Source organism: Kryptolebias marmoratus, linkage group LG24 (assembly GCF_001649575.2).
Source record: "Kryptolebias marmoratus isolate JLee-2015 linkage group LG24, ASM164957v2, whole genome shotgun sequence".
NCBI classification, from domain to species: Eukaryota; Metazoa; Chordata; class Actinopteri; order Cyprinodontiformes; family Rivulidae; genus Kryptolebias; species Kryptolebias marmoratus.
Genome location: NC_051453.1, coordinates 11,800,529 through 11,808,860, shown reverse-complemented (window position 1 = coordinate 11,808,860; position 8,332 = coordinate 11,800,529). Strand labels below are relative to the sequence as shown.

The following is an 8,332-nucleotide window of genomic DNA, read 5'->3' as shown; positions in this document are numbered from 1 at the left end:
GTAATCATCAAAATTAAACGAAATAAACATTTGAAATATATGAGTTTGTATGTAATGTATGAATATAATATACAAGTTTCACTTTTTAAATGGAATTACTGAAATCAATCTACTTTTTCATGATATTCTAATTTTATGACCAGCACCTGTAATCCAGAGAACATTAAGAGCAAAAGCAGGTAAGTTTTAATCACGTTACCAGTTTCTGTTTTTTTGACTAGTGAGTAATCTTTCTGCTGATTGACTGCGTGTTTTTTCCTCTGGGTCTTCAAACTCGCAGCAGTGGGTTTTTCCCAAACAGGAAGCAGCTCACAGTGGAAAGACTTAAGGCCTCTGATGCCTCACTGGTTAGGCTCTTAAATATGATGAGGGCTCAGACCAGAGCAGTGGTGTCTGCTGATGTTAGCATAAGATTGTTGACTCAAAAGCTCATCTTATCCTTTACTTTTACATTTACGATCAGCTATAAGAAGAGCAATATTACTGTGATAATTCCACATAAACAATACCTTGTATATTTACTTCTTCTTTTCAGAATTACTTTCTTGCTCAATCATTTAGGGCTGAATTAGAACAATATTAAAATTTGCATAAGGCAAATTTGCAAAGCCAGAGAAGGCAGGCAGGGTGGTGTCTTCTGCTGGGATATAAAAAATGTGGGCGGGACAAGATCAGCATATTCATAAATCATCATTTAATGGTTATTTAAATGATTTGAAAAGAGAGAAAGAGAAGTTTTTAGTGTCTTGATAATTTGTGAAGTGCAACTTGGAAAACAGAAAACTCTAGCAATAAAGTGAATTGCGAAAAAAAAAATCAATTTCAATTAAAAAGTTAATACAGGTCACAGCCAATCATTACTAGAAAAGTAGTTTAAAACACATTAAACTAGATTACATCTGTTACATTTAGCTGCCACATAATGCTGCTGGATGCTCAGGGTATTATCAGTTACCAAACAGCAAAACAACCAGTAACAGTAGAGCTGAATGTCTCTCCAATCTACGCTGATTACTCCTTAAAAGTTCAGAAGTTAGTGATTATTCAGCTTAACCAATCTTAGTGAGCACACTCTATTTGTTCCAATCAGCTCTGCTGTGGACTTTGGGGTCTGTACTTCTTTTATATCATGCTACAGTGTGGCATCAAGTCACCTTTAAAACCAGCAAGAACATATCAGACAGTACAGCTGCTCTGATGAAACACATCTGTGATCACATATTTTAGCTCTGATTGGCTCAAACCATTATTTGCATGAACGATATCTGAGGCCTTTTTCTTTGAAGACCTTCGGACGAATTAACTTCTGTGTTCTTCCAAAGTGAATAAAATTACTTGATATACCTCTGGCAGCTCATCAACAACATATATGAGCCCCATGCCTAAAAATACCTTTTATTGTTTATTACAAAGGAAAAAAAAAGTAATGCCCTTGAGGATCATTCTTGGATCCTTTTGACTTATATTATTTATACATTCCAAGTAATATAAGTAGATAAGAGTTTTAGAATGGCTTCAAATAAAATAAAAGAAGCTTTTGTTATAGCAGCTCATCCAGTTAAACAGTAACTTTGTGAATTCAGTGACATTTGTATAAACAATTTTGGCAAGTGTGTCAAAGTATTTCATTTGAAATCTCTTGAATTGATAAAGAATTTAATTTAAAACAACATATCAATAAAGATCTTCACGAAAACAGTTCATTTTAGGTCAGTAAGATGCAAATACATTGTAATCCTGACCAAAACAATTTTAATTGTCCCTAATCAATGCTGTTTTCTTTGCTGAATGGGAAGAAGTCATGACAAATCTAGTTTTTGTTTGTTTGTTTTTTTCATAAGGAAAGACTTAGGGTTTGTAGGAGCAATGTTCATGTAGCAGTAATGTCAGGAAATGATATTAGCACGTTTGTGTCTGTATATGGTGACAATCACTTTAGTGGACATGCATTTGATTTAGAGTGTAGGTATCTGTGCAGTCTGGGCTCGCTAAAAGTTCAATTCTTTACAATAAAATGAATATAGTCCAACATAAAGAGGTAATCTCTGTCTTAATCAGCTTTGTTCTGTTAGATGACAGGAGGAATCCCGCAACCAAACTCTCAGGTCCTAAAGATCATCCAAATTTATCTGAAGTCTCCTTCTCGGATTAGACTGATTGGCCATGTCCGGTTAGTCAGCATCACATTAACATTTATATAAAGAGCCCAGCTAAATGACCACCGGTAGAACATAAAAGCAGAAATTAATTTGCTTTTTTTTTCTTTCTTGGGACTTTTTTTTTCTTTTCCCTATCTAGCTTTAGCACCTCATCATTTTTAATTTGTTTAGTCTGCAGGGGATCGGTTGACAAAAAAAAAAAAGTATGCAGAGGAGTCCAGATGCAAAGGGATCCATTCATCTTTGATTATGAGGCAAATTCTAATCTCTTTAAGGGAGAACAATGACTCACAAAGCACAGCAGACATGAAACAACTCAGGTATGCTAATTTCTTGAAGAGAATTGATTACGATAAGCTAAGGCCACAACAAACGAGAAAATAGCAAGAGCAACCGCTAGGCCAAAGCTGGTTTCAAAACAGACTTTAGGATTAAATGGGATAATGACATAATACAGAGTTGCAGTGAATACAAAGGCTTCTATGGCCCATACTGTATGTAGAGGTCGTCTTGTAACACATGCTTACATAGATGTAGTGTTAATTTTTCTCCCTCTGCATTGAAATATATATACATATGGAAACAAAAGACTGAAAAACTAATGCATAAAATTACTTTGAGCTATTGTCATCAGGTTTTTTTTTACAAATCCAACTTTTGGTATTTTCTTCAAACGTGTAGTAATGAATCCTTCCCCATGAAATGAAATATTTGCATTCCTCTGATTCACCCTGATCTACTGTAGATGCAAACAATTGTTATACCAATCAGGCAGAACATTAAATCCACCTGTTAATATTATGCAGCTTCTCTCCCCTCTCATGCTGTCTAAACCTTTGGAGAAACTGACATGAGCCCTCTGGGGAAGCCTTTGCAGTGAATACTTTGTTCTTTTGTAACTGGGATTATTCTGGTACATCTAACGTATGCCCAGTCAAATTAGGATATTTGTAGTGTGGTGGGGCAAAAGTAACACCTGTGGAAAAGTGGTATGTGCCATTCCCATAGGGGAGTACTGCCTTGTCTACAATATTTAGGTAGGTGAAACAGTTAAAAACTTACACCCACATTTATACCAGTTTCCTGTGAGGGAGAAGTCCCTGTACAGAGATGATCAATATTGTTCACTTCATCTTCCCCTGGATTAATGTGGTGGATTGTTGCTGCATATTGATTGATATGTAAACACTGACATACAACAGCAGCTCACATCAAGCTTCTGGGTTTTTAATAGTCTTTAAAACATATGTCTGAGACAGTAGTCAAAAGTGGGGGCTAAAATTATACGATGACAATATTCTTCTACTGAGTTAAGATTTTTGCGCATCTATAGATGATGACAAGAATGTCATTAGCTTGCATGAGTGAAAACACACTGTTGACATCCCACACCCATCATCAAGGAGGTGAGCAGATTGTATCGGACACAGATTGATTGCCCTTGAAATCCAACAAAATTGCTTAGCTTGTAACAAGCTTTATTTCCTACATTAAATTATCATTAAAATGCTATTAGTGCAATTAGTTGATTTCCATTTTAAACAACAGCTCTACAGTGAGAGAGGCACCGAGAGAGCGAAGGGCGACGGCACAGTGTAAGGAGGACGTGCGGGAAAAGAGGGAAGGGAAAGTTGCAAGACCGACTGGAGCGAGAAGAAGGAGGGGAAAAGAAAATAGTAAGGTATGAGGAAAGGTGAGGCGAGTCAAGTAGGATAGAGGCGACATGAGAGCAGTGGGAGATGAATATTAAGCAGCTGTAGTGATTAGGGAGGTGCTGTGGAGTGGCACTGTGACAGTGACATTGGCTGCCATTGGCAGTCCCTGCCATGGTGATTCACTGGAACCTGCTTCATTTGGGTCATAATTAGCTTAAATGTTCAGAGAATGAAAAATTCATCATCACTTTGAATCCTGTTAATTGGGGGAGCCATCTGCATTAATAGAGGCCATTTGGATGTTCTATGTTTAAGTACGTATGTGTGTGTGTGTGCATATGTAGACATACATAGGGCACAAGTAAGTGTGTATTTACCATTAGAGAGAGAACAGTTTTGCATTCACCAACCAGAGGACTCCTGTTTTTTATCGTTAAAGCAGCCAAATAAGCACCTTAAAATGATAAGAGCCTCAGAATATCCCTGGCAGCGGAGGGGAATGTAGAGGCAATAGTCAGGACTTACCTGAATATTTTATCACACAGTTAAAGATATAGTTCAGATCTTCTGAAGTGAGTCTCTGTGGAGACAGATTTCACCCACCTGAAACAACTCAAACCTCAAAGGTTTTTAGCGGTTCAAGTGCATGCTGTTGTGGACAATGTTTCTTTTTCTCCTCACAAATACTTTAAAATTCAGCTCACACAGAATAAAACTGTTGATAGTTTGCAGCCTGAAGATTTTGAACTAAATTCTCAATCTCAACATAAATGAGTTTACACTTCTTTATAAATTATTTATTAGAAAGTATTTTAAAAAGCTGCTACAGTATGTGTTATTAGATACTATAATGCATCAGTTGAAATATTAAATGTGTCATTATCTAATATTCCCAATTTGATCTCTGCCAGTTTTTTATTTGTACATCAGTTTTATTCTCTTTTTTTCCTTTGAGCTCAAATAAACCATGTTGAAATCTTAAGAAAGACGCTTTCATACATATATTTTTCTGGTTTTGTTCTCAGAAATATAAACAATCCAATATTGTGATGGAGACACGGCCCCTTAAAATAATATTTTTAATGATGGTCACTTTCAGAGTACGATGAGGTTGATGCTCTATTTTAATAAAATGTTGATTTTATTTAGGTATAATACCATCATATAAAATCTTTAATTGAGAAATTGAAATGCAACGTCTGTGCAATTATTTTGGCTAATTCTTTTCTGCATGAAGTAGCTATAGTTCATTCAAAAAGTCACTTGATCACACGTATTCACATTTTAAATAACTTTGTTTAATGTCAGCAGAGTGAGCTGTGATTAATTCAAGTCACTCTGTTAACAAACAGCTTTGAAAAGTTTAAAGCTCACCAACTGTTGGCTTGACTCCTCCATGGGTTACTGCTTGATTTTCCAAACAGATCATTCTCAGCTATCCACTGCTACAAAGTAATAACAAGCAGCTGGACTGGGAAAGAATGACAGCTGATCTATGTGTTTTAAGACCAACAGTAAAATTCTTCTGTACAGCTTACTTTTACAGTTCCTTGTGAAATAACTTTGCAACAGAGAGCAAAATGTAACAGAAATTGAATTTACACACTTCCTGCATGTTGTACTTATTGATGATCTGTTCTGTAAATGAATGTGTTGCTGACAATATAAAACTGTCTAAAAGGAAGAATACAATTTCAGAGAAACGGGACAATGCAGTCCTGTAGGCATACAGTACAATAGTACATATTGTATGAGAATATAAGCACGGCTCTTTTGTTAACCCCTTTTTATATAAGGGAGCTTTCTGTGCTTATTGTGTGTGTGTGTGTGCTGGGGGTGGGGTGTTATGGGCACTCAAGTTCCAATGCATAAGAAAGAGATGGCCAAACAAAAAAAGTTTTAAACATTACATAGAAAGTCAGGCTGACCAACAATACTATGAATTATTCTTTTTTACATTTAGTAAAGACAGCTAAGCATACATTTTTCTTTATGCAGTGCAAATGCTTATTCTTTTATAAGGTAAACATTTGCTCTACCAAGGACTGGGGTGTACCTTTTCTTCTGCTGTTGAGGCTGGAAGATTAAGAGTAGCAGTTGTGGTGGTCAGATGCTGCTGTAAGCAATAAGAAATTAGGACTAATGTAATTTATCTTCATGTAGCAAGGCTGGAGCCAGACCCCAGCAGTGAACACAAGCAAACCAGTGTGCAGATCTGAGGGATAGGTTAAAATTTCCAGTTGGTGGCTGCATGGTCAGTAAGTTTGGCTCAGTTTTGAATGGCTGTGCTGTTTTATATTAATGAAGAAATTCTTGACCTAAACACTGCAAATATGTGATCCTGGAAACATCAAAGTGTGTTACTCTAATGTCACTTTGAGTATTTCTTAAGCATCTCCTCTGAAATGTTTTTTTCACCAGGTAACAAAAGCAGTTATAGTACATTTCTCTGTTCAAAACAACCAATGTTGTAAAACGTGCCCATTACAACTACAGTACTTATTATGTGGTGGTGCTTTAAATGCCAGGAGATGCAGGAGATAATGTTGCGTTGCAAGAAGTTCCATAAATGCTTACATTCATATTTGTGTGAGTGTGTGACATAAGTGTCTCACTGTATGCTGCAGTGCATATAGTGTTTATGCGACAGGCTGGCATGCTGCAGAGGCTGCACAGCTCAGCCCAGTCTGGACCAGCCCAGCTCAGCTCGACCCAGCCGGCACTAATCCATCATCGCCACCACTGAATCACTGCGCTGTCAATAAAGGCAGGTGGCAATACATTACAGACATGTGGCAGGCTTTAGCGCTAATGACATTGAGAAGTCTCCTTGGGCTGTAGGAAAAGCCTAAACGCGTGACACTCTTGCTTACAGAAGCAATAATATATGGAAATGCAGCCGTGTGTGAGACAAGGGGAGAGGGCCGGCGGGTGAGGGAGTGAGAAGAGATCAGTCTTTTCATAAGGAAAGATCGAGGAAGTGGTCTTTAGTGACCACTTCCTCATCAGTTTCAAATGTGGACCCATCCAAATCCAAGAGTTCAATGATCCAACTCCCGCCTCTGGAAATAAACCATGTTACAAGCAATCTGATATGTCAACATCACATTTCTGCCTTATCTTGCTTTTGTGTAGCTTAACTGATAAAGTACTGTGGTTTGGACACGTGATAGGTTAGATACGGCACTGACAATTTTTTAGCATCTCGTGTGACAGGAAGGAGGGCCAGCAGGAAAGCTAAATGAGCAAATGCAGTACAAGTGCTGTATCTGTGGCTGCATTCTGAACAATTATCCTATTAATCCCTCGTTTTTACACAACCATTATTCACAACTGCACCAAACATAAACTTAAAACTATGTTGAAAGAGTACATGTGCCATGAATTTTTATTTTCTTTTAATTCTAAGGCAGAATAGCTCAATAAGATACAACACCACAGCTCATCTGATTCCGTCTGTCCTGACATCTGTCCGTCCTAAATGGTGTCAGGACTCCTGGGTGACATATTATAAAAAGTAATCTTTGCAACTGTATGAAAATCTCAAACTCTAATTTCACTTTCTGCATTTAAATTAAAAGTTTACTGTGGCTGAGAAATTTGCATTAGCCTAGGGGTCATTAGGGTTTTAAAGAATCCATTCAGCAGCCACCACCACCAATTTGAAAATAAAATCTCCTCTGACTTCAACTAAGATATTCCAGAGCAAAAATAACACATTTTAGGTTTAAAATTGGTGTATTTTTTAAGTTATTAGCCAGTATAAGCCTTCATTTTCATTTGGTTTAAGCCATATATATTGTCGTGATAACAGTGTTTATAAAAAAAGAAATAGGCACATATTTAGCAGACCTTAAATTGTTTAAACTACCTGCAAAAGAACAATAAGTCTTCAAGTTGTCTGAGAATTTGAAAATGTTGCTTTCAGGACTGAACTGCCCTGAATCTTCTAAGCTGCAGTTCATATTAAATGGAGAAAACAAGGTTATGTGATTTAAAAATCAAAACCTGTAATATAATTCTGCACAACACATCAAGGTTAAGGTTCAGGGGAAGGATAGGAGCAGCACGTTGGTGGGGTAGTTAGCATTATTGGCTCACAGCTAGAAACCATCTGGTTTGAATTGTGATTGTGCAGTCGTTTTTTTGTAAAGTTTATGCAATTTTCCCCAAAGATTCCATAGGTTTTCTCTGGATACAATGGCTTCCTCCCTAAAACAAAGCAATAATACCATGTTGGCCTGGTGACCTTTGCGAGGCCTACACATCTCTTCTTGCCCCGTGGCGCTACTAGAGGCTTTTTGTCCTGAACGGGATAAAGCAACAGGTAAAAGAAAATGCAAGAAATCTAGGTGTTGATGAACAAAAATGTTCACCCTAGAGGCCAGCAAATGTGTGCACCATAAGTGGAGACATTTTTGTGAGCAATGACACTCCTTATCGTTCACAGAACGATATCATTAAGAAAGACAAAATTGTTCAGTGTGGTTGGAGGAACTTCTGTCTAAAATCTGTCTC

General features: G+C 37.2%; 1 protein-coding gene across 2 annotated transcripts in view; it reads right to left on the bottom strand.

Moving 5' to 3' along the window:
- agbl4 (ATP/GTP binding protein-like 4) overlaps positions 1–8,332 on the bottom strand; it is a 251,446-nt gene that overhangs the window by 55,104 nt on the left and 188,010 nt on the right. The window lies entirely within an intron of this gene.